The following is a 27,507-nucleotide window of genomic DNA, read 5'->3' as shown; positions in this document are numbered from 1 at the left end:
TTAAAGGATCAGCACAGTTAATGCCGAGAACAAATTAAACAATAGCTCAAGCTGATGAATCTTGCACTGGTGAAAATCCTGGACGGAGATTTAGAGGAAGCGACAGTGGGAAGGGCTGTGCTGCGATTCTAACACTTCTCCAAGCACATTCCGGGCAAGTCACCGACGGTAAAAAGAGGGCCTGGAACGGGAATGGAACTGCGGGCACACGTGACAGATCATTGGGAATGTAAAGCTGCTGTCTCCAATACTCTGCTTACCTGAATCAGTCAAAATGCAATGGACAATACATGACAAATCCATTTCATTTTTGGGTCTGTATTCTAGACAGAGTGGCTCTTAAGTCTAGGGGTGTGAATCTCGCTTTGGGGATTGCAGATTGAAATTTTCGAACGGTCCCGCGTGAGCCCCTTTTTATCGTCGACTTGTAATATTGGACTTGCGCTCAAAACTTGTGCCAATTGGCCTAACAAACAATCGATCAGGGCCCAAATCACTCTCCAACAATCTCCAGCGGCTTTGGAGGAAGGTCAATGCAAACTGCCTTGTAAATATCATGGCTTTAAAGACAATCAATTAAAGTAATTTATTTAGCAAACAATCGCCTCTGATGGTTCTAAGTAAATTTGTGTTTGGCGATATTAGATACAAATGTATTTGTGAGTTGCTATTGTGTTACATGTAAACGTTTTTACACCTGTTTGTTACAAATGTATTTAGATGTATCTGTATTATTTATTAATGTATTGGTTAGGGGAATCTGTGTCAGTTTTAAATGTATTTCTGAGCGCTTCAATTGTCCAGTCCGGCCCCATTCTACCTCCTCATTGCCCCCACGTGGGACACGGCAGGCCATCTGTTACATTCGCCTTCAACTTTTGCTTTTATTGATAATTTTAAAATATGAGGTATAGAAAGTAATAACTCTGCATCCATCAGCCTCTCTGATAACGCCTGAGCGGCACTTCCCCTGTCTGATAAGCCCTGAGAGTGCCTTACCCACTGTAGAATTTCTTGAGCATCCCTTACCGTGTCTGGTACTGATGGAGTGTCGCTTACTCTACCTGATACATCCCTAGCATCCCTTACACTGTCTGGTACACCGGGAGGGTAACTTACCCTGTCTGGTACATCTGGAGCATCCCGTACCCTATCTGATACATCCGGAGCGTCCCTTACACTGTCTGGTAAATCCGGAGCGTCCCTTAAACTGTCTGCTACATCCAGAGCGTCTCTTCCACTGTCTGGTGCATCCGCAGTGTCCATTACTCTCCTTGATACCTCCTGAGCGTCCATTATCCTTTTTGATAACAAGTTTGCCAAAATTACATATTTCTCCCTTCATCAGCGGCTATGTAGTGCTTCCCGTCGCTCACGCTACTCAAGTGTTCAGGGAAAAGAGCCAACTACCAGGTAAATAAAACCCAGTTCTTCAGTTAGCCTCCGCAGTTCACTTGATTTCCGATTGAATTTTCTTGTAGAATCGGGCTCCTTTGGTTCCAAAGGCAGGCCCTGCTTTCGCAGAGCTTGACTGTCGAGCGGTCCCGCGGGTCTAAATGTATCAAGTGGTTTCAAAGCACCAACTCAGATTGGGGTGAATGGGACATGTGCCCCAGGAACAGCAGTTTTAGAGGAGCACACTTAGCGGTTTAAGTAGGAGAAAGTGAAAATTAGATTAAGGTAATACCGCAGGAAAGTTACAGTGAAATTGAAGGAGTAAAGTAAAAGAAAGATTGTGGAAAGAAGAAAAATCAGTACGGTAATTCAGATTCGAACCAAGGGTGCGGCTGCCACAATGCAGAGTACGAAACACTATAGGTTCACAGTGCCACACATCAACTGCTGGAGCTCTGCTCTGATCACAACAAAGTAACGCACGGCATTGCTTAGAAAAGATGGATTTCTGGTGAAGGCCAAAATGAAAATTGGTGGTGTGGTAAATTGCGAGGAGGAAAGCCTCAGGCTACAGGACAATATTAACGGGTTGGTCAGATGGCTGGAAAAGTGGCAAATGGAATTTAACCCGGAAAAGTGCGAGGTGATGCATTTTGGACGGACAAATAAGGCAAGGGAATACACAATGAGTGGTAGGACCCTAGGAAGTACAGAGGGTCAGAGGGACCTTGGTGTACATGTACATAATTCCCTGAAGGCAGCGGAACAGGTAGATAAGGTGGTTAAAAAGGCTTATGGGATACTTGCCTTCATTAGCAGAGGCATAGAATATAAGAGCAGGGAGGTTATGATGGAGCTGTACAAAACGCTGGTGAGGCCACAGCTGGAGTACTGTATGCAGTTCTGGTCGCCTCACTATAGGAAGGATGTGATTGCTTTGGAGAGGGTGCAGAGAAGATTCACCAGGATGTTACCTGGGATGGAGCGCCTCAGCTATGAAGAGAGACTGGACAGGCTGGGGTTGTTTTCCTTGGAGAAAAGAAGGCTGAGGGGGGACCTGATTGAGGTGTACAAAATGATGAGGGGCATAGATAGGGTAGATAAAGAGGAACTTTTCCCCTTAGTAGGGGGGTCAATAACAAGGGGGCACAGATTCAGGGTAAGGGGCAGGAGATTTAGGGGGGATTTGAGGAGGAACCTTTTCACCCAGAGGGTGGTTGGAAGCTGGAACTCACTGCCTGAAAGGGTGGTAGAGGCAGGAACCCTCACAACATTCAAGAAGCATTTGGATGAGCACTTGAAATGCCATTGCATACAAGGCTATGGACCAAATGCTGGAAAATGGGATTAGACTGGACAGGGAGGGATGGGCGGCGCAGACACGATGGGCCGAAGGGCCTCTTTCTGTGCTGTAAAACTCTATGGCCTAGAAATTCAGCTGTTTGCGCCAGCCGTTAGCGCCAGATTTCCGGCGCTATCCACTTAGCGCCCGGGCACCGCCGGATCTGCGCCTACGCCGAAATTCAGCTGCGCTTTAGCGCCGGCGCAAAGTGTTAGCGCCCGGTCAGCTGCGCGCGCATCTTATGACGTCATTCCGTCGTGCAACGCCGTTTGTGCGCCCCAAACCGGAAATTCAGTGGCGCCCGGCCGATGCTGGCGTGGCGCTGCTAAGAACTGTGAAATGGAACTCAACACAGGCCCTGTGGGATTCGGGGAGCGCTAATTAAAGGGCACATCCACTCACCCATAAAAGCTAGCCATTTCGCTGCAATGACTTGACTGGTTTGCATTTCTGCACAGAGAGCAAGGCACAGAGATTACTGATTTCGGACACCATAGGAGAGGTATTTTTGGATTCTAGCCAGTGCTTTGACATTTGCATCCTTGTGATTTTGCTGTTTGGAACTTTGTAATGGGGGCTGCATGGGGGGCCAACCCTCATTTCCTACATTTTGTGCGAAGGGCTGGCAGACGCTTTGAGACAGGCCCAGGCATGGCTAGACGCAGAGGGGCCATTAGGCGTCGCCAACGTAGGCCTTACCCAGTCAGGCAATGCCGGGAGTAGGTCTCATATCTCACCATGACTGCGGCGCATTGTGTTAAGAGGCTGCGCTTCAGAAGGGAGGTGGTTGAAGAGATCTGCCAGCGGCTTCATGCAGATTTGCAGCCACAGCTCATGTGCAGGGCATCTCTCTCGGTGGAAGTGAAGGTCACGGTGGCTCTCAACTTCTATGCCTCTGGCTCCTTCCAATCCGCTACTGGGGACATTGCGACCATCTCCCAGTTCGCCGCGCATCGCTGCATCCGACAGGTCACCGAACCACTTTTCGCGAGGAGCCACCAATCATCTCCTTCCCCATGACCCAACACAAGCAGGAGCAGCGTGCATTCGGATTTGCCAGGATCGCGGCCTTCCCCATGGTGCAGGGCGCCATTGACTGGACGCATGTGGCTATGCAGCCACCTATCCACAATGCCGAGCAAGACCGCAACCGGAAGGGCTACCATTCCCTAAATGTGCAGCTGGTGTGTGACCACAGGCAGCGCATCCTAGCTGTCAATGCCCGCTTCCCAGGAAGCTTCCACGATGCCTTTATCGTGCGACAGACTACTGTGGGTGACATGTTCCAGGCACAGCCTCAAGCAAGGGGATGGCTTCTCGGGGACAAGGGCACCCTTTGGCACATGGCTCATGACCCCGCTCCGCGCGCCCAGGACCCCAGCGGATCTGGCATACAACGAAAGCCATCAAGCCACAAGGAACCTAATAGAGCAAACGATAGGCGTCCTCAAGCAACGGTTCCGTTGCCTGGATCGTTCGGGCGGGTCTCTTGAGTATTCGCCGGATAGAGTCACCCAGTTCGTCATGGTCTCCTGCATGCTCCACAACCTGGCTATCCACAGGACTCAGGCACTGCCACCTGACATTGGCCCACCACCTCAGGAGGGCGAGCAGGAGGACCCTGAGGAGGAGCAGCACCAGGCCAGGAGGGAGCGACAAGGTCCAAGGGCCGTCCGCCGGGGGCTTATTGCTCGACACTTCTAGGCCCCCTGTCAGGGAATGGCCTGGCCCACTGAACGCAGCCGCTTCGCAAGCCCTCAGCCGGTTAACCCAACAACCACTTGAAACATGACACCTGCACATGGTGAATAAATAAACATCTTTATTTGAAAACCTCAGGGCCCTTCCCACATGGAAGAGCAAAACAGAGAAGACCCCCAAAAAACAGTAACAAACTTCTGTCACTCCCAAAACCTGGGGAGGACTAACATAACATCAGCATGCAAATGGCCTCGTCACTGGCCTAACAAAAACAAGCCCCCCCAACAACACAAACACCCCCATAAAACAAAAACACATAGTGCCCCCCAGAACAGAAGCCCCCGCATCACCCAAACCCTCGGTGAACACACTCTATTGGGTGTGGCGAGAGGGCGAGTCTGTGGACAGGCGTCTTTTGCCCCGGCCCGTCCTGCTGCTGCGCCTCAAGCTGGGCCGTGAGGCTGTGCCAAGGCTGGGGGAAGGATCCTCAGGGCAACAAGGCGTCTCGCCAGATGCCCTTGGGGGTCGGCCTACACGAGGGCGGGCCCGGGAGGGGCCGGCTGGTGGCTGCTGCAGCTGTGGGTGGCCCTCTTCAGTGGCTGCAGGAGCTCCTTGCACCGTGGCTGGGGGAGTGGCAGGCTCGCCTGCACCAATGGGTACAAGGTGGGTGATGCCAGGCGCGCGCTGGTCGCCAGACACACGTGCATGCGGCCGGCCTGGCCGGGGAGCAAGCGCGCCAAACTGTGGGTGGCCAGACCGGTGTGCTGCAGCAGGGCGGCGCCTGGCCTGGCGACGCCTCCCCGCAAGTGCGAGGGTCGCTGAAGTCAGTGCCCCAACTGCGCCGGAATGTCCCCGCATCTGCAGTCCCATTGTGTGGACAGCACCTCTCAGCTGGCGACTGGCGTGCTGCGCTGCCTCGAGCTGCTCGACCCCCCTCTCATGCGCTGCCACAAGGAGCTCCACCCCCCTGGCGTGCGCTGCAGCGAAAACCTCTAGGCCACTGGCCTGGGCTTGGCCGAAAGCCACCACACTTTGAGAGAGGCTTTCGATGGCCTGAGGCATCTGTGCCAGCACCTCCATGATTTCCACGTGGCGGCGCTCCGACGCCGCCGACATCTCGTCCAGGAGGCGCACCTCCTGGGCGACGTCCGAGTCCGGACTGGAGGGCGCCTCCACACTCTGGCCAGAAGGCTGGCGTGCCGCCGGAGCGCTGCCACGTGCGGCCACGCCACTGACACGAGGTTCTGCCCTCCCCTCCACCGCCTCCCCCCTCTGGGCAGAAGGCTGGCGTGCCGCCGGAGCCTTGCCGCGTGCGGCCACGCCACTGACACCAGGTTCTGCCCTCCCCTCCACCGCCTCCCCCCTCTGGGCAGAAGGGTCGCGTGCCGTCGGAGCCTTGCCGCGGGCGTCCATGCCACTAGGACCAGGTTCGGGGCTCCCCTCCCCCGCCTCCCCCTGGCTCTCCGGCACGCCAGACGTATCCCCTTCATTGGCATCTCCTGGAGCGGAGGAGGGTTCCCCCGAGGTGGCGCCTTCCTGCTGCTCCTCCACATCCTCCTCCTCCAAGGGCCTGGCTGTGTGGGCTTCAGGGAGCACCTCCTCCTCAGCAGCTGAAAGCAGGAAGGCACAAGTGTAGCTTTAGAGTGAGGACAGGCCGACAGCGAGGGAGGCCGCACTGGTGCATTATGCGCATTTATCGGCCACTGGGGAAGGATGTAGATCTGATGCACGAGGGCAAGGATAGAGGTGCAGCCGGTCCTGTCCTTACCAGTGGGCTCCAGTATAGGGTCGGCGTCGCCGATCGCCACAGGCCCAATCACCGGGTGCCGCAGCAGTCGGGCCAACCTCTCTTCCAGAGGCGTCAGCTCCTGGAATTCACGAGGGCCTCCACCAGTGACACGGAGGCTCCTCGCGTTCCTCGCCAGCTTGGCCTGCAAGAGAAAGGAGGGCGTCTAAGTACAGTGTGGTGCTCTGTAGCTGTGTGTGAGGCCTCCCATGGTGGAATAGCTTGCACAGTGTGGTGCCCTGTAGCTGTGTGTGAGGCCTGCCATGGTGGAATAGCTTGCACAGTGTGGTGCCCTGTAGCTGTGTGTGAGGCCTCCCATGGTGGAATAGCTTGCACAGTGTGGTGCCCTGTAGCTGTGTGTGAGGCCTGCCATGGTGGCATAGCTTGCACAGTGTGGTGCCCTGTAGCTGTGTGTGAGGCCTCCCATGGTGGAATAGCTTGCACAGTGTGGTGCCCTGTAGCTGTGTGTGAGGCCTCCCATGGTGGAGTAGCTTGCACAGTGTGGTAAGTGCGGAAAGAGCTCTTGATTAACATGCAAGTGCCATTGCAGCGGCAGCAGGGCTGGCCATTAGACCTTGGATGTCCCTTTGGCCCTAATGGGAGGTGCACATGCAAGGATGAGGGGGACATTGGAAAGGGTACTCATATTGACCAGCAGACATAGGTCGTTGTATTTCTTGCGGCACTGGTCCGCACTCCTGGGAACATCTGAGTTGGAGGAGACCCTCCGGGCAATTTTGGTCCAGGCCTCCCTGAACTGGCTCCTGGGAGCCTTCCTGCCACTAGCCGGGCAAACGACCCGCCTTCTTTTGCGCAACCCATGAAGGAGCACACCCAGCGCATGCTCAGAGAAGCGTTCGGCTCTTTCACGGGCCCTCTCCATGTCCTCCACGCGTTGATATGCCACACAACCACCCCTGAGGCCTAGTTGCAGGGCTACAGCATGCAGGGCATGGCTGCAGTCAAAGTTGACCCTTCCCCCTTTAAGAGCTGGCCGGCGTCAGGGTGTCTGCTGACACTCACCACATGATCGCACCTGCGCTGCGCCCGGAATCGGCGTTATTAGGCTGCATCGCCGGATTAGCGCCTGAACACACGGTTCCAACGCCTTGTGCAGCGCTCGGCCAAAAAGTTGGCCAAATCTACTGAATTTCGGCGAGCTCGCCTGCACTTTCCGGCGGGCGCTAAATTTGACGAGCGCCAGACTTTAGCGCCGCAATAGCGTCCGAACTGATTTTTAGGCCTATGACTCTAAGGCCTAGAAATTCAGCTGTTTGCGCCAGCCGTTAGCGCCAGATTGCCGGCGCTATCCACTTAGCGCCCGGGCACCGCCGGATCTGCGCCTACGCCGAAATTCAGCTGGGCTTTAGCGCCGGCGCAAAATGTTAGCGCCCGCTCAGCTGCGCGCGCATCTTATGACGTCATTCCGTCGTGCAACGCCGTTTGTGCGCCCCAAACCGGAAATTCAGTGGCGCCCGGCCGATGTGGGCGTGGCGCTGCTAAGAACTGTGAAATGGAACTCAACAGAGGCCCTGTGGGATTCGGGGAGCGCTAATTAAAGGGCACATTCACTCACCCATAAAAGCCAGCCATTTCGCTGCAATGACTTGACTGGTTTGGATTTCTGCACAGAGAGCAAGGCACAGAGATTACTGATTTCGGACACCATAGGAGAGGTATTTTTGGCTTCTAGCCAGTGCTTTGACATTTGCATCCTTGTGATTTTCCTGTTTGGAACTTTGTAATGGGGGCTGCATGGGGGGCCAACCCTCAGTTGCTACATTTTGTGCGAAGGGCTCGCAGACGCTTTGAGAGAGGGCCAGGCATGCCTAGACGCAGAGGGGCCATTAGGCGTCGCCAACGTAGGCCTTACCCAGTCAGGCAATACTGGGAGCAGGCCTCATATCTCACCATGACTGCGGCGCATTGTGTTAAGAGGCTGCGCTTCAGAAGGGAGGTGGTTGGAGAGATCTGCCAGCTGCTTCATGCAGATTTGCAGCCACAGCTCATGTCCAGGGCGCCTCTCTCGGTGGAAGTGAAGGTCACGGTGGCTCTCAGCTTTTATGCAAGCGGCTCCTTCCAAGCCGCTGCTGGGGACATTGCGAACATCTCCCAGTTCGCCGCTCATCGCTGCATCCGACAGGTCACCGAAGCACTTTTCGCGAGGAGGCACCAATTCATCTCCTTCCCCATGACCCAACACAAGCAGGAGCAGCGTGCAGTCGGATTTGCCAGGATCGCGGGCTTCCCCATGGTGCAGGGCGCCATTGACTGCACGCATGTGGCTATGCGGGCACCTATCCACAATGCTGAGCAATACCGCAACCGGAAGGGCTACCATTCCCTAAATGTGCAGCTGGTGTGTGACCACAGGCAGCGCATCCTAGCTGTCAATGCCCGCTTCCCAGGTAGCAGCCACGATGCCTTTATCCTGCGCCAGACTACTGTGGCTGACATGTTCCAGGCACAGCCTCCACCAAGGGGATGGCTTATCGGGGACAAGGGCTACCCTTTGTGCAGATGGCTCATGACCCCGCTCCGCGCACCCAGGACCCCAGCGGAGCTGGCATACAACGAAAGCCATCAAGCCACAAGGAACCTAATAGAGCAAACGATAGGCATCCTCAAGCAACGGTTCCGTTGCCTGGATCATTCGGGTGTGTCTCTTCAGTATTCGCCGGATAGCGTCTCCCAGTTCGTCGTGGTGTGCTGCATGCTCCACAACCTGGCTATCCGCAGGACTCAGGCACTGCCACCTGACATTGCCCCACCACCTCAGGAGGACGAGCAGGAGGACCCTGAGGAGGAGGAGCACCAGGCCAGGAGGGAGCGACAAGGTCCAAGGGCCGTCCGCCGGGGGCTTATTGCTCGACACTTCTAGGCCCCCTGTCAGGGAATGGCCTGGGCCACTGAACGCAGCCGCTCCGCAAGCCCTCAGCCGGTTAACCCAACAACCACTTGAAACATGACACCTGCACATGGTGAATAAATAAACATCTTTATTTCAAAAACTCAGGGCCCTTCCCACATGGAAGAGCAAAACAGAGAAGACCCCCAAAAAACAGTCACAAACTTCTGTCACTCCCAAAACCTGGGGAGGACTAACAAAACATCACCATCCAAATGGCCTTCGTCACTGGCCTAACAAAAACAAGTCCCCCCACAACACAAACAGCCCCATAAAACCAAACCACATAATGCCCCCCAGAACAGAAGCCCCCGCATCACCCAAACCCTCGCTCAACACACTCTATTCGGTGTGGCGAGAGGGCGAGTCTGTCGACAGCTGTCTTTTGCCCCGGCCCGTCCTGCTGCTGCGTCTCAAGCTGGGCCGTGAGGCTGTGGCGAGGCTGGGGGAAGGATCTTCAGGGCGACAAGGCGTCTCGCCAGATGCCCTTGGGGGTCGGCCTACATGAGGGCGGGCCCGGGAGGGGCCGGCTGGTGGCTGCTGCAGCTGTGGGTGGCCCTCTTCACTGGCTGCAGCAGCTCCTTGCACCCTGGCTGGGGGAGTGGCAGGCTCGCCTGCACCAATGGGGACAAGGTGGGTGATGCCAGGCGCGCGCTGGTCGCCAGACACACGTGCACTCGGGCGGCCTGGCCGGGGAGCAAGCGCGCCAAACTGTTTGTCGCCAGACCGGTGTGCGGCAGCAGGGCGGTGGCTGGCCTGGCGATGCCTTCGCACCAGTGCGAGGGTGGCAGAAGTCAGTGCCCCAACTGCGCTGGCATGTGCCCGCATCTGCAGTGCCATTGTCTGCACAGCACCTCTCAGCTGGCGATTGGCGTGCTGCGCTGCCTCGAGTTGTTGCACCCCCCTCTCATGCGCTGCCACAAGGAGCTCCACCCCCCTGGTGTGCGCTGCTGCGAATTGCTCTAGGCCCCTGGCCTGGGATTGGCCGAAAGCCACCACACTTTGTGCGAGGCTTTCGATGGCGTGAGGCATCTGTGCCACCACCTCCATGATTTCGACGTGCCGCCGCTCCGACACCGCCGACATCTCGTCCAGGAGGCGCACCTCCTGGGCGACGTCCGAGTCCGGACTGGAGGGCGCCGCAACCCTCTGGCCAGAAGGCTGGCGTGCCGCCGGAGCCTTGCCGCGTGCGGCCACGCCACTGGGACCAGGTTCGGGGCTCCCCTCCCCCGCCTCCCCCTGGCTCTCTGGCATGCCAGACGTCTCCCCTTCATTGCCATCTCCTGGAGCGGAGGAGGGTTCCCCCGAGGTGGCGGCTTCCTGCTGCTCCTCGACGTCCTCCTCCTCCGAGGGCCTGGCTGTCTGGGCTTCAGGGAGCACCTCCTCCTCACCAGCTGAAAGCAGGAAGGCACAAGTGAAGCTTTAGAGTGAGGACAGGCCGACAGCGAGGGAGGCCGCACTGGTGCATTATGCGCATTTTTCGGCCAGTGGGGAAGGATGTAGATCTGATGCGCGAGGGCAAGGAGAGAGGTGCACCCGGTCCTGTCCTTACCAGTGGGTTCCAGTATAGGGTCGGCGTCGCCGAGCGCCACAGGCCCAATCACCGGGTGATGCAGCAGTCGGGCCACCCTCTCTTCCAGAACCGTTAGCTCCTGGTAATCGCGAGGGCCTCCACCAGTGACACGCAGGCTCCTGGCGTTCCTCGCCAGCTTGGCCTGCAAGAGAAAGGAGGGCCTCTAAGTACAGTGTGGTGCCCCGTTGTTGTGTGTGAGGCCTCCCATGGTGGAATAGCTTGCACAGTGTGGTGCCCTGTTGCTGTGTGTGAGGCCTCCCATGGTGGAATAGCTTGCACAATGTGGTGCCCTGTTGCTGTGTGTGAGGACTCCCATGGTGGAATAGCTTGCACAGTGTGGTGCCCTTTTGCTGTGTGTGAGGCCTCCCATGGTGGAATAGCTTGCACAATGTGATAAGTGCAGAAAGAGCTATTGATTAACATGCAAGTGCCATTGCAGCGGCAGCAGGGCTGGGCATTAGACCTTGGATGTCCCTTTGGCCCTAATGGGAGGTGCACATGCAAGGATGAGGGGGACACTGGAAAGGGTACTCGCCTTGACCAGCCGACATAGGTCATTGTATTTCTTGTGGCACTGGTCCGCACTCCTGGGAACATCGGAGTTGGAGGAGACCCTCCGGGCAATTTTGGTCCACGCCTCACTGAACTGGCTCCTAGGAGCCTTCCTGCCACTAGCCGGGCACACGACCCGTCTTCTCTTGCGTACCCCATGAAGGAGCACACCCAGCGCATGCTCAGAGAACCGCTGGGCTCTTTCACGGGCCCTCTGCATTACCTCCAGGCGTTGATTTGGTACACAACCAGCCCTGAGGCCTAGTTGCAGGGCTACAGCATGCAGGGCGTGGCTGCAGTCAAAGTTGACCCTTCCCCCTTTAAGAGCTGGCCGGCGTCAGGGTGTCTGCTGACACTCACCACATGATCGCACCTGCGCTGCGCCCGGAATCGGCGTTATCAGGCTGCATCGCCGGATTAGCGCCTGAACACAGGTTTCCAACACCTTTTGCAGCGCTCGGCCAAAAAGTTGGCCAAATCTACTGAATTTCGGCGAGCTCGCCTGCACTTTCCGGCGGCCGCTAAATTTGCCGAGCGCCCGACTTTAGCGCCGCAATAGCGTCCGAACTGAATTTATAGGCCTAAGACTCTATGAGCACCGCCAGAAATTAGGAAGCAGTTGAATTCGAGCCCGTTCTGCAGCGCCTGGAGCCTTCATCCAGAATGGTAACTAGAGCAGCCGCAGTTACATTTAAAAGGACTGTAGCTATTTCACACGGGAAGAATTTCATTAAGAAAAAAAAGGCCCCGCTGGGAGTCGAACCCAGGAGCTATCTGTTCATTAGACAGACGCTTATGACCAGCTAAGCCCTGGGGCCGAAACCCGATCCATGTGTTCGCTTCCACTCACTGATGTTTATCAACTACCGGTCACTGTCTTCTGGAGCCTCAGGCCGTTTTGTATTTCTCCACTTCTCTTGTCTATTCCGCCATGTGTCCCATTGCTATCTGTATCTCCCGCTTTGTTTATATCTGTGTCAATCTGTGAGGTGATTCTGAATGATTACCCTGTGTTTTGGTCTTACATGAAATAAATGAGGAGATCAGGTCATCCTTCCTCTGACACTGGGGAGCTAATGAGCCAGCATTTATAACAAGATATGTTTTATTGTGATGCAGAAAATACAATAGTCCATCTTGAAAGATTCCTGTTCAATTATGTGCAAAAAGAAATTGAGACGCCAACGTGTTTCCAAATTGCTGCCTTTTAATTTGACGTCACAAACTCCATCATTGCACCTCAAGGTGATTTATCTATCATCTATCTATATATATAAACGGATACTTCTTTCTGTCTGTCTGTCCTTCTGTCTGTCTGTCCTTCTGTCTGTCTGTCCTCACGTGTGCGTCTGTCCGGATATGCGCTCGAAAGTTATAGAGCGTACCTGCGCGTGCGTTACGTTGAAACAAAGCTTACCTTTCCAAAACGCTGGTAAGCGTATTTACGTTTCGGCCGGACGAAAATCGCGCCCGCAGTATCCAAAAACCTTCAACATTCCGCTCATTAGCATCTCATTATCCGCTCATTAGCGACAGAGTGACCTCGAGGTCGACCAATCGTACGCCGGGTTGCTGGCGCATGCGGCCGGGCCCTCCTACGGTCGAGTGATGGGACAATTGACCAATCCTACGCTTTGGTGACATGATGGTCGACCAATCGGTGCATGTGTGGGCGGGTCTTATTGTTCTGAACCGAGGTGAGTAGCCGCCATCTTGCTTCCATTCTTTTTCCTGCTTTCTGCGTCTTTCTTTTCAAATATACATTTCCAGCAAAATAAAACTGCTTCTATTAAATTGTTTTAAAAAAAACTTAATTAATTTGTAAATATTTTCTCTAACCTGAAGATTCTTTTTCCTACCTTTCCCCTTTTTTTTAGGCCTCAAAGCCTGGGCCTTTCTCGCCCAGCCAGGCCCGAGCTAGGTAATTGTCCCACGGCTTCTGCTAAGCTCCTCACCCCACCACCACCCAACCCCCCCGTGTCACGTTACCCGGGGCAAAGGCGTCAGCCACGAGGGTCACGAGGGTCAGGGTGCGTGCGCAGCAGGAGCAGCTGAGACGCGGCGTCTCTCTCTGTTCCCCGCTCGGATCGAGCGGGGGGGGCGGGGCTCTCGGGTGTGCGGATTTCGGGCGGGGCTTGGTGAGCGGGAAGGGTTACCCTGGCAACCAGGCCCGCCGGCCACCTCTCACAGCTGCAATCGGTGGGCTTCAAGCCGGCTCGGCCGGGGGGGGCGGGGCTTGAAGAGCGGGGCTCTCGGGAGTGCAGGGCGGGGTGGCCGGGGCTCGGAGAGCGGGGCTCTCGGGAGTGCGGGGCGGGGCGGCTGGGGCTCGGAGAGCGAGGCTCTCGGGTGTGCGGGACGGGCGGGGCTTGGAGAGCGGGGCTCTCGGGAGTGCGGGGCGGGGCGGCGCGTTCGGTGCTCGGGAGGACGGGGGCTCGGAAGGGGGGGAAGGGTAACCCCGGCAACCGGGCGTGGCCATTTCTCAGCCTCAAGCCGACTCACGCCTGTTCTCGGGGCTTGGCTCCATTTGCGGCTGCGGGCGACTCGCCCTCTCTCTCTCCTTCCCTCTGTCTCTCTCCCCATCTCCCCCCTCCCCCCTTCTCTCCCCCCTCCCCCCATTCTCTCCCCCTCTCCCCCCTCCCCCCTTCTCTCCACCCCTCTCCCCCTCCCCCCTTCTCTCCCTCCCTTCTCTCCCCCGCTCCTCCCTTCTCTCCCCTTCTCACCCCCCTTCTCTCCCCCACTCCCTGCCCCCTCCTCGCCCCCCTTCTCTCCCCCCCTCCTCTCCCCCACTCCCTCCCCCCTCCTCGACCCCCTTCTCTCCCCCCTGCTCTCCCCTCCCCCCTCCTCCCCCCCTCCGTCCCCACTCCTCCCCCCTCCTCCCCCCTCCTCCCCCCCTCCCACCCCCCTTCCTCCCCCACCCCTCCCCCCTGCCCTCCCTCCCCCCTGCCCTCCCTCCCCCCTGCCCTCCCTCACCCTCCCTGCCCTCCCTCCACCTCCCTGCCCTCCCTGCCCTCTCTTCCCCCCAGTCTCTCTCTCTCTTCCCCCCAGTCGCTCTCTCTCTTCCCCCCAGTCGCTCCCTCTCTTCCCCCCAGTCGCTCTCTCTCTTTCCTCCAACAACAACATGCCCTCGAAAGAGCCTCGGCACCGCTGGGCACTTCAGCAAGTCTATATATATAAAACAGCTAGAAATTCGGTTGGTAGCGCCAGCAATTAGCGCCTAAAGAGCCCGAGAATTGGGGCGTTACCCAATTTTTGGTCGGGCGCAGTGAATATAGCGCCACCTCCCATATTGAGCATTCTTTTAGCGCAGTTGCTAACTCTTTGCGTGCGCCCACGGGCGCAGGCAGATCATGATATCATTTCAGTGTGCAATGCCTTTATGGCGCCCCGGACTGGATATTCGGTGGCGCCCGCAACCTTTCCACCTGGCACTATTAGTGACAGTTGGATGGAGCGTTCCAAGGCCATTCTCGGACGCGGGGGGCGCTTTAGCAAAAGGACAGCTTTGCAGCAAGGGATGCCAGATTGCAGCAAGGCTATGACATGGGTCCACAGTGAGAATGCATGCTGGCGGGGGGAACAAGTGGAAGGAAACAGTTGTAAAAGGTGAGAACCTTACCATCGCTGTCGACAAAGGGGTCGGCAGCTGCAGTGGTTACAGGACCACTCAGACGTCCTCCAAGAACCTGGTGGACTCTCTCCTCGAGATCCGTGAGAGTGACCACTTGTGGAGGTCCTCCACCGGTGCGAAGCTGGTCTTTGCCAATCCTCGCCAGCTTGGACTGCAGGGGATAGGAGGGGAAATTATGTTACATGATGCCCTGAGTGATCATCTCATGCCCCCCATGGTGGAGGAGCCCTTGCGTGATGCCCTGAGTGATCATCTCATGCCCCCCATGGTGCAAGAGCCCTTACATGACGCCTTGCGTCAAATATGCATGCGTGTGCCCAGAAAGGGCCATGTGTGCTTGCTGGCAGATGGCCAATGGGGCACAGGCCACCCTGTAGCCATCAAGTCAGGTGCAAATGAAGTGATGCAGAAGTTTGCAGAAACAACACCCACCCTCACGACCCGAGTGAGGTCATTGAATTTCTTTCTGCATTGGACAGGGCTCCTGGTCACCATGCTGCTGGACTTGACCCTCTGGCGTACATCCCTCCAAGCTCGTCGGTAGTCCTTATGATTCGGCCTCCTGCCATTGTCTGGGTGGAGAACATCTCGTTCCACTGCGGCCACCAATTGCTCCAGAGGCTCATGGTGAAGCGCTCTGCTCTCTGTCTCACCTTCTCCATCTGGTCCAAGTTTTTAGCGCCACAGAAGGGCCTGCGCCGATTCTGAGGCCTGCAAGCAGCAGAGTGTGGATGCTGCAGCTGACTGACCCACCCCTTTAAGAGCTGGCCGGCGCCTGGAAGTCTCGTGGTCATCGGTAATTGAGAGCACCTGCGCTGCACCCGTCCGCTCTGATATTGGGTTGTGCTGTTAGTTTAGCGCCTTAGGAGTCTCGTGTAATGCCTGAATTCGCGCCTCAATCACCATTAGGGGCGATGCAACCCAATATCGCGCCAGGTGGAGATAAGTTGTGTTTGGCTATAAACTTTACACTGCACCAATTCTAACGCCCCAAGCGGGGCAAGACCCAATTTCTAGGCCAATGTCTCTCTGTCTGTCTGTCTCTCTGTCTGTCTGTCTGTCCGGCTATACAATCAAAAGTTATAGAGCGTACCTACACATATGTTGTATCAAAAGAAAGCTCATCATTAGGGGACTCTCGAAGGCATATTTACTTTTTGGTCGGACAAAAATTGTGCCGACGGTATCCAATAAACGTTCAAAATTCCGCTCATTATCCGCTCATTTGCATCGAGTGGGGGCAGGTTCATTGTGTGTGTGGGCGGGCCTTATCGTTCTGAACCGAGGTGAGTGGCCACCATCTTGATTCCAAACAGTTCATTTCTTTTTCCCACTTTCTGCGTGTTTCTTTTCAAATCTACATTTCCAGCAAAAAAAATTGCTTTTATTAAATTGTTCTTAAAAAAAATTAATTCATTTGTAAATATTTTCTATAACCTGATTCTTTTTCCTATCTTTCCCCGTTTTTGTAAGGCCTCAAAGCCTGGACCTATCCTGCCCTGCCACGCCCGAGCTAGGTAATTGTCCCATGGCTTGTGGCAAGCTCCTCCCCCCTCACCCATTCTCCCCCGTCACGTTACCCGGGGCAATGGCGTCACCCGCGAGGGGCACGCGACAGGCACAGGGTGCGCGCACAGCAGGCGACACACAGAAGCCCGAGGCATAAAGCGCGGGATCCAGCAGGTGAGATGCGGCTCCTCTCTCTCTCTCTTCCCCGCTCGGCGGTCTTGAAGCTGGCTTACACGGGAGAGCGGGGCTCGGGAGAGCGGGCAGGACTCGGGAGAGCGGGGGGCGGGACTCGGGAGAGCGGGGCTCGGCCTAACCAGGGCGCTGCGCTCGGTTGGGCCAAGTTAGTGCATGAGGCGGCACGGAGCTCTGCGGAGCCATAGCCGGCAGAGGGGAAAGGGTCTGCTGGCTCCCCCCTCCCATTCTCACCCCTCCCTTTCTCCCTCCTCCCATTCTCCCCTCCCTTTCCACCACACAGCCCCTCCCCCCTCCCCCTCCCCCACACACCCCCCTCCGCCCCCACACCCCTCCCCCCCTCCTCCCACTTCCCCCCTCCCCCCACCCCCCTCCTCCCACTGCCCTCCTCCTCCACTTCCCCCTCCCCCTCCCTTTCGCCCTCCTCTCCCCTCCCCCTTCCCCTTCCACCCAGCCCCCCTCCTCCCACTTGCCCCCTCCCCCCCTCCTCCCCTTCCCCCTCCCCCTCCCTTCCCCCCTCCCCTCCACTCCCCCCCTCCCCTTCCCCCTTCCCCTTCCCCCCTCCTCTGGCCCCCCATCCCCTTCCTCCCCCCTTCCCCCTCCCTTTCCCCCTCCCCTTCCCCTGCCCTTCCGCCCCTCCCTCCCCCTTCCCCCACTCCCGCCTTCCCCCCTCCCTGCCCCTTCCCCACTCCCTCTTCCCCCCATCGCCTCCCCATCCCCTTCTGCCCCTCCTCCTGCCCCCCTCCCCCCTCCTACCCCTCCCCCTTACCCCCTCCCCCTCCCACCTCCCCCTCCCCGCTCCTCCCCTCCCCCCTCATCCCCTCCCCTCCCCCTCCCCCCTCCCCCTTCCCCACCTCCCCTCCCCAGTCGCTCAATCTCTTCCCCCCAGTCGCTCTCTCTCTTCCCCCCAGTCGCTCCCTCTCTGCCCCCCAGTCACTCTCTCTCTTCCCCCCTGTCGCTCTGTCTCTTCCCCCCAGTCGCTCTCTCTCTTCCCCCCAGTCGCTCTCTCTCTTCCCCCCAGTCGCTCTCTCTCTTCCCCCCAGTCGCTCTCTTTCTTCCCCCCAGCTGCTCTCTCTCTTCCCCCCCGAGTTGCTCTCTCTCTTCCCCCCAGTCGCTCTACCTCTTCCCCCCAGTCGCTCTCTCTCATCCCCCCATTCACTCTCTCTCTTCCCACCCAGTCGCTCTCTCTCTTCCCCCCCATTCGCTCTCTCCCTTCCCCCCAGTCGTGCTCTCTCTTCCCCCCAGTTGCTCTCTCTCTTCCCCCCAGTTGCTCTCTCTCTTCCCCCCAGTCGCTCTCTCTCTTCCACCCAGTCACTCTCTCTCTTCCCCCCAGTCGCTCTCTCTCTCTCTTCCAACAACAACATGCCCTCAAAAGTCCCTCGGCACCGCCGGGCACTTCAGCCAGTATATATATATAAAAGGATAGTGGTGTCTGTCTGTCTGGGCATCACTCAAAAGTTATATAGCGTACCTACACATATGTTATATCAAAAGATAGGTTATGATTAGGAGGGTATACTAGGCATATTTACTTTTTGGTCAGACAAAAATTATTCGGACAGTAGACAAATAACGTTCAAAATTCCACTCATTAGCAGTTGGCCAATTATAAGGGGGAAAATCCGCTCATTAGCATTGACTGACTTGAAGGTTGACCAATCCTACGGGGGGAGCGCGCTGCATCATGGGGGGCATTTCATGGCGTGTGTGTGTGTGGGCGGGCCTAATCCTGCAGCCTCCCGAAACTTTGCCGCCATTTTGTTTATAACTGCAGCGTCACCACCAACACAACAAACCCCCTCATTGCGGCTCCGGCACAGTGTCCTGCTCCCTGCCCGATAGATCCAGAGGTGAGTTGGGGTCACTCGGGCCGGCCCTGGCAAATAATCAGCCCGAGATACACAGCGGAGGAGCGGCAGCGGCCCGCCGTCAACCGCGCATCCCAAGACACAGAGCGGGGGACCGGCCGGCCATAAACCACGCAGCCCAAAAATGCCCTGGCAACGCCGGGGCCCCCAGCTAGTAACTAATAAACAGAGAAGTCCAGCAGTGAAAGGTTATTTGTAGAAAGGCGTGTGGGATTGTGGAATGCACTGGCTCAGAGGAGCACAAATAAAACAAGGTTTAAAACCCGTCGGCGTGTGGGGGGAAGGGGAGAGGGAAATAACGAGCCACAGGTAAGATCACCTTAGAAACCATTGGCTCAGAATCTGCTTTAAATCCCCCTACTGTATTGAAACACATTTAATGTCATATTCACACATTGATGCATTAGAGCAATGAGAGTTAACGCTGTCTCTGATCCAAAATATCTGCTTTATGCATGTGAAATTCTCATCGCCGAGATTAAAAAATCAGTGCAAGCTCAGTGGTTCTTTGGTCTACGGGTGTGGTTGTCGTTTTGGGACATCGCATCAATTAAAATGCAAGTGGTCCCTGGTTCAAATCCTGGACCTGCTCCAACATTTTAATAGAACCAGTTTCCTCTGCCTGGAGATATTCCACAAGTCTTCAAATAATAACCGCCGAAAATCAGCCTGTGTTCAGTATAGCGTAGGAAAACGGCAATTTTATTCTTTAAAGCAGCAATTCAGTCCCAGAAGTGCCGAAGCTGTGAGGTCAATATATAAATCCGTTTGCTTCCAGAAGCCTGCTCCACATTTTCCACATTCTCAATCTCGGAGCTCGGGCAGGACATGCGGTAAAGGGACTTTATTAAAGGTGGTTTCTACGGTTTGGAAACAGAAATACTGAAATAAAAAGGATTTTTGGATGACTCCTTTTGGATTATAATGTTAGATCGAGGTTGGTGAGAGGTTAAAGTCTCAGGACTGTTAATCCAGTTGGAAGATAAGTAGCATGAAAATGTTATAGTCCCCAATTTAGACCATCTTTTCTCTCCCTGTTTGATCAAATTCTACCACTTTCTCAACCTAATATTTCACCCAGCTCTAATGGAAAGTTGATCGAATCGAGAGCTCCCTTCCTCCTTTCTCCCTTTCTTCCCACCTTGCTTCATGCCCATCCTCCTTGTCTGCGGTTTCCTGCCTCATTGGACAATGAGCCTGACTTTGATGTTAACTCTGTAATCGACATCTTATCAGTTCCAGTCTTACCCTCGTCTTTTTGAAAAATTTATTAAAATCTATTTGATGGAAACTCTCCAACATAGTTGGGTAAAAATGTTCAATGTTTATGACGTCAGGAAGCTCGTGCAGCCTTTGTTAAATTCAGCAGCTCGCGAAAACATGAGAGTAATTCCTGCTGCAGTCTATCATATAAACCCAGCCAGTGTTACCCAATTAAACAACATAAACCAGTGCCCCAGCCCACCGCACTATAAAACAACCTGAAATATGCAAGTAAATGAACACGAATGAGTGGCATTGACAGTGCGCGGCTCTAGTGGTGTAATCATTTAGCGCGCGGTACTTATCTGACAGTACAGGCTCGGGAAATGCCGAGGTTGTGAGCTCGAGCCTCACCTGAAGCAGCCAATGTTTTTGCGGTGTGATATTTCTACAGAGCTGATGTTATATTTGGTGTTTCTGGAAGCTATCTACTTATTAGCTGTTCCACGTGGGCACTTAGTTTCCTCAGGCCCACCGTGTTGCAATAACGGATGAGAGTTTCAGAGGAGCCCTTCAGTGTTACTTATTGACAGATCGAAAGTGGGTCCAGTTTTAAATGTTAAAGCAGCAACTATCAGGCAAAGATTATTGTGCAGGAAATAGATTCAATTTCAACGCAGTGACTAAGATTTTGAGACAATCGAGAAGATGTGTAAACTGACGGGTTATCTGTATGAACAAACGAATTAGGAGCAGGAGAAGGCCACTCGGCCTCTCGCGCCTGCTCCACCATTCAATAAGATCATGGCTGATCATCGACCTCAACTCCACTTTCCCGTGTGGTCTCCATATCCCATGATTCACCTAGAGTCCAACAATCTGTCTCTTTCAGCCTTGAATTTACTCAAAGACTCAGCATTCACAGCCCTCTGGGGCAGAGAATTCCAAACATTCACAACCCTCTGAGTGAAGAAATTCTTAAGGAAGCTCGGAGCTGTTTGCCTGAGGTTTGTCCCACGGATGTGAGAGGATGGATTTACCTTCCTTATCTGAAGAATGACGGAAAGTTTGATACATATTTAAAAAATTGTATTTTTTGTAGTGCGTTTCATGAAACTTCTTAAATTAAAATGATGACTGAAATAATTCAGTATGAATTTAAACTTTGGATTTGGCGGCAATCGAAACCAGGTCTCCCGCATGGCCGGCGAGAATTCCACCCCATAACCACCAATGCTCAGCACACTCTACCGTTCAGTTCTCCTGTCACATTCTTGAATCTGTTAATGAAAGAATAAAAGACAAAGCACAATACTGCAGAGTCTGGAAATGAAATTATTCAGAAAATGCTGTAAACACTCCGCAGGTCAGGGATCATCTGTGGAGAGGGAAACACAGGGTTAACGTTTCAGGTTGTTGAGCTCTCCTCAGATCTAAGGTTTTGCACCAATCATTTTATTAAAATTGATATTTCCACGCTCTGGTCAGTCTGATTTTCCAGAGACAGAGTTATTTTGTTGCTACATTTCACAAATTATAAAACAAGGCTGGGAGTCCAAACCAGAAACTCTTGTTTACTGAACAGGCCCTTTAACCAACTGAGTCACGGAATTTTAAGAGACAGGTAACTTTTCAGGTAGACGAAGGGTCATCGACCTGAAACGCTAAATCTGTTTCTCTCTCCACAGATGTTGCCTGACCTGCTGAGTATTTCCAGCATTTTCTGTTTTTATTTCAGATATTCCAGCATCCACTGTATTTTGCTTGTGTGCCAAAGCATCTTCCCTGGGCTACAGGTATGGCAGGTTCCTCTGGTTGTGTTTATGTTTCATTCTCCATCTATGAGTTGTTTCTGAAACCGTGAGTTTGTGCTGCTTTGTGGGTGAGTGGCAGACTTGTAGCTATGTATTGCTCGCGCTCCCAGATTGACAATGTGGAAAATGCGCAGCAGGCTTCTGTAAGCAAGTGGATTTACATATTTAGCTCACAGTTTCCGCGCATCTGGGGCTGAATTCCCGCTTTTAATAATAAATACGTGGGTTTCTCACGGTGTACTTGACACAAGCTTGGCACAGAATTTTTCACAGTAATTGTTTTAAATCTTTTGCAATGTCGTCAAACTGAAGGAATTCGGGATATTTGACTAAAGTGCCGGGGCTTATCCGAGATTTGGGTCCTCGCCTCTCGCATTTAAATCAGTGGATTATTCTGTGCGACAATCATACCGCTGGATGCCATCTCTCAATGTCTCCATCTCTGTGTCTTGTCTCTCTGTGTTTTCTACTCATTCCTGTACCACTTGATAATGCTGTACATTTTATACGAACTGAGATTGGACGGACAGAAGCGGCCTGAAAGAAATTGTACGGCTTCATTGCCAGCGGCTCATTGGTCTCGGGGTTTGATTCACACTTTGGGGGGTTTCATTGGTTGATATGTGAGAGGTTTCCAGGTTGAAATGACAGAGAGGAAATCCACGGAGCCCTAAAGCTCAACTGCCGGCGCGCAAGGTAAGTGTAGGTCGGGGGCTTGCACCTGTGGGAAACCCCCGACCCGAATTACTGGGCCCATATGGCTTTAAGAAAAACAATTGAAGTATTTTTAGCAATCAATCACCTGTGATGGATGTAATTATATTTCTATATGTCCATATTAGATACAAATGTATTTGTGAGTTGCTATTGTGTTAGATGTAAATGCTTTTGCACCTCTGTTCATTACAAATATATTTAGATGTGTCTGTATTATTTATTAATGTATTGGGTGGGGAATCAGTGCCAGTTTTAAATCTATTTCTCAGCGCTGCAAATGTCCAGTCCGACCCCATTCTGCCTTCTCATTGCCCCCACGTGGGACAGGGCAGACCACCTGTTACATTCGGATTCAACTTTTGCTTTTATTGATATTTAGAAAATGTGAGGTTTAGAAAGTAATAACTCTGCATCCATCAGCCTCTCTCATACCTCTTGACCGTCCCTTATTCTGTCTGATAGGTCCTGAGTGCACCCTAACCGCTCTAGAACCTCCTGAGCATCTCTTACCCTGTCTGGTAATTCCGCAGCGTCCTTTAGAATGTCTGGTACATCCGGAGCGTCCCTTAATCTGTATGATACATCCGGAGCGTCCTTTACACTGTCTGGTACATCCGGAGCGTCCCTTACCCTATCTGATACATCCGGAGCGTCCCTTACACTGTCTGTTACATCAGGAGCATCACTGTCTGATCTATCCAGAGCGTCCCTTACTCTGTGTGATACATCCGCAGCGTCCCTTACCCTGTTTAGTACATCCGGAGCGTCCCTTACACTGTCTGTTACATCAGGAGCATGCCTTACACTGTCTGATCTATCCGGAGCGTCCCTTACTCTGTGTGATACATCCGCAGCGTCCCTTACCCTGTTTGGTACATCCGGAGCGTCCCTTGCCCTGTCTGGTACATCGGGAGCGTCCCTTAATCTGTCTGCTACATCCGGAGCGTACTTTACCCTATCTGATACATCCGGAGCGTCCCTTACCCTGTCTGTTACATCCGGAGCTTCCCTTCCTCTCTTTGTTCCCTACTGAGCGTGCATTATGCTTTTTGATAACCAGTTTGCAAAAATTGCATATTTCATGCTTCATCCGCAGCCATGTAGTGCTTCCCATCGCTCACGCTCCTCAACTGTCTAGGGAGAAGCGCCAACTACCAGCTAAAAAAAAAAACAGTTCTTCAGTTAACCTCCCCAGTTCACTTCTTTCCCCAAGGAGTTTACTTGTAAAATCGGGCTGCTTTGGTTCCAAAGGCCGACCCTGCTTTCCTACAGCTTGTCTGTCGAGCGGTCCCTCAGGTCTAAAGGTATCGACTGAGATTGGGGCGAATGGGACATGTGCCCCAGGAATAGCGGTGGGAGCAGAGCACATTTAGCGGTACGAGTAGGTGAAAGTGAATGTTAGATTAAGGTAATACCACAGGAAAGTTACAATGAAATTGAAGGAGGAAAGTAAAGGAGGGCTATTGATTGTGGAAGGAAGAAAAACCTGTATTATGTCTCGGATTCGAACCGAAGTTGCTGCGGCCACAACGCAGAGTACGAACAACTATACGATCACGGTGCCACACGTCAGCAACTCTTTGTGGTTTTCTGCCTCATTGGAAAATGAGCCTGACTTTGATGTTAACTCTGTGATCGTCATCATATCAGTTCCAGTCCTAACCTCATCTTTCTGCAGATTTATTAAAATCTATTTGATGGAAACTCTCTAACATATAATAAAATCGCCCATTTAAACGATGTGAGTTAAAATAGGCGTTTTAATGGTGAGAGAAATATTTAGAGGAACAGAACAACTCCTGCAGCAATAGAAATCGAGTCAGTGCCCAGCTCTGCTGTTCAGGGCAATCCTCGCCTCCTCCTGTTTCATTTTCACAACGATGGGAGAAGCTGAGAGCGAACTCCAATCTACATTGGCTTTACACTGGTTAAGAGACAGACAACAAAGAGTAGGGATGAACGGGTCTTTTTCAGGATGGCAGGCTGTGACTAGTGGGGTCACTCAATGATCGGTGCTTCGGCCCCAGCTATTCACAATCTATATCAATGATTTAGATGAGGGGACTAAATGTAACATTTCCAAATTTGCTCAAGATACAATGCTAGGTGGCAGTGTCAGTAGTGAAGAGGATGTGAAGAGGCTTCAAGGGGATCTGGACAGGCTCAGTGACTGGGCGAGAACATGGCAGATGGAATATGATGTGGATAAATGTGAAGTTATCCACTTCGGTAGAAAAAACAAAAAGGCAGAGTATTTCCTAAATGGTGAAAAATTGGGGAATGCAGATGCTCAAAGGGACATGGGTGTCCTTGTATATGAGTCACTGAAAGTGAATGCGTAGGTGCAGCAAGCCATTAGGTTGGGAAATGGTATGCTGGCCTTCATTACAAGAGGATTTGTGTATAGGAGTAAAGACGTCTTACTCCAAGTATATAGGGCATTGGTGAGGCCACACCTGGAGTACTGTGTACAATTTTGGTCTCCTTCCCGAAGGAAGGATATACTTGCCATAGAGGGGGTGCAATGAAGGTTCACGAGATTGATTCCTGGGATAGCGGGACTGTCCTATGAGAAGAGATGGAGTAAACTAGAACTCAATTCTCTTGAATTCAGAAGAATGAGAGGGGATCTCATTGAAGCATACAGAATTATTTCAGAGCTTGATAGGGTGGATGCTGGGTGGATGATTCCCTAGGCTGGGGAGTCTAGAACCAGTGGCCACCGTCTCAGGATAAAGGGTAGGCCATTCAGGACTGAGATGAGAAGACATTTCTTCACACAGAGGGTGGTGAATCTTTGGAATTCTCTACCCCAGGGGGCTGTGGAGGCTCAGTCATTGGGTATATTCAAAATAGAAGTTGATAGATTTCTGACGAGTAAGGGCATCAAGGGATATGGCGATAGGGCCGATGAATGGAGTTCAGGCAGAAGATCAGGCCTGATTTCATTGAATGGCGGAGCAGGCTCGAAGGGCCGACTGGCCTACTCCTGCTCCAATTTCTTATGTTCTTATGTTCTTATACCGCTTGAAATATTAACTGAAAAAGCAAATGATGAGGCAGCTGGCAGAAAGGTTTAACTTTATCCTTTGGAAGTGAATCTAATTTCAAACTTTTATCGATCTTAGTCCAGCGCAGTTTCCTGATTCACACCAAGTCTGTACATTTTATTTCTGTAAAACTTTATTCCTGCTCCCGCTCTACATAAAGAACTCAGGGCCTTGCCCCATGGGCATTCAAAGACATTTCAACTCTTTCCATGTATCCTATATTTGTTTCAATCACACACTTCAAAAGAAATCTTAAGATTAAGACGGAACAGTTCCGATCTAACTGCACCGTAACAGCGGGCCAGTAGTTCACATTTAAACCCCCATTGGCAGCTAGGTAACGCTGCCTGTCGCTCACGCACTGCAAGAGTTTTCGGAAAAGCGCCAGCCAGCATCAAAACAAAACCCAGTTCTTCAGTTAACAAGCTATCACAAGATTCTCCAAGGAAATTTCGTGAACAATCCGGCCGCTATCCTTCTAAAGTCCAGTCATGCTTTTGCAGCGCTTATCTGTCAAGCGGTCAGACAGATCAAAATGTATCGACTGGTTGTACACTGGTGCGAATGGGACACGTGCCTCCATGAACAGCGGTGGTAGCAGAGAGAACTTAACCACGTAAGCACATGAAAGTGAATGTTAGATTAAGGTAATACCGCAGGCAACTGACAATGAAATGGATGGAGGGAAGTAAAGAATGGCTACTGATTATGGAAGAAGAAAAAGCTGGGAGAAGAGGCGGGTTTGCATTATGGAGTATCAGGCTCAGGCATGTGAGAGTGCGGGGTTTTAAATGAGTAAATAGGTTTTCACCTCCAAAAAAACATCTTTTTTCATGTCTTAAGATTTGATTTATCAGTCTGTTCCATTAGCAGGTGCCGCAGAGGACAGCAGATAAAAAGCGAGCTGTGACGTGATTTAGGTTTGAACCGAGGTTACTGCGGCCACAATGCAGGGCACTAACCATGATGTGATCACAGCGCCGCACGTCAGCTTCGCGTAGTTTTTCTGACCACAGCACAGTTGCGCACGGCCCGGGTATTTTTGCTGTTAAATATGAATAAAATGTGACGTATGTTTGCAGCTGTAGGTGTTTCTGTCCTGTTACTGTCATAAAACATAGAAACAGGAGGTGGCCATTCAGGCCCTCGAGCCTGCTCCGCTATTCAATTAGATCATGGCAGATCTGCATCTGAACTCCATCTACCTGAGATGATTCCATAAACCTTCACATCCTCGCCGAACACAAATTTATCGATCTCATTTTGAAATTGGCAATTGACCCCAGCCTGAACAGTTGTTTCAGGAATAGAGTTCCAGATGTCCACTGCCCTCTGTGTGAAGAAGCGCTTCCTTACATCATCCCTGAACGGGGTAGCTCTAATTTTACTGCTTCGCCCCATTGTGCTGGGCCCTCCGACCAGAGGAAATAGATTCTCTCTCTATTAAACCTATTTGATTGCAGTTCTGACCGAAGTCCACACTCCAGAACATTAACTGTCCCTCTGATCCTGTCCCTCTAATTTGGATTTTGAGCCCATGCTTCTTTCCCTGATGATTCTTTGCGCCCTGCCCCTGCAATTGAATTTGTTGTAGATCACTGGCAGCAGGCGGCAGAAGCGACAGGAAATGATGCTTCTCATGGCTGCCTCAGCCCCCTGCGGGAGCTCGTGGGGGTTTGATAATCTTCATGTGTCACGAAGTCAGAATGTGTGAAGCGGTGTTTCAGAATATGACCATATATAGAATAAAATCTAAATGTTTAAGACACAACTGGATTTCAGGAACCCGTCTCACTCCAGATCATAAGGCCTCCTGTTGCTACTTTTACATCACATGTGTGTCTCAATAAATGGAAACCCCTCACAATAAACACTCTCACCTTTCACAGTTTAGCGGACGAGATTCTCGGAGCGAAGTGTGTGATCCTCTCATTTATGCATTTGTACAAAGTTCGGGAAAAGACGGAGTTGGAAATAATTTACAGGGAAATCATTTAAACTTATCTTCAAGGCTCGTGTCACCCACAGAGAAGCACAAACTCACGGTTTCAGAGCTGTATCATACAGTGGGTTCCATGGTGCATTGGATAGCGCCTTGGACGTCTAGTTAATTAGTGGAAAAAACATTCAAAAGTGGTGGGACCAAGTCCCATCAGAGTAGTTGTTTTGTCAGGTTTTGGTGACGAAATTTTGCAGCAAAACCACAACTAGTTCACTGATGTCCTTCAAGAGATTAGCGTGCAAAGTTAAAGTACATGGGATTGGGGGT

The sequence above is a fragment of the Somniosus microcephalus genome, unplaced genomic scaffold, assembly GCF_052327205.1.
Source record: "Somniosus microcephalus isolate GS21.2 unplaced genomic scaffold, FLI_Smic_1.0 unresolved_chr1, whole genome shotgun sequence".
Lineage (NCBI taxonomy): Eukaryota > Metazoa > Chordata > Chondrichthyes > Squaliformes > Somniosidae > Somniosus > Somniosus microcephalus.
The sequence above is the reverse complement of the archived record's forward strand: the minus strand, read 5'-3'. Positions refer to the sequence as shown.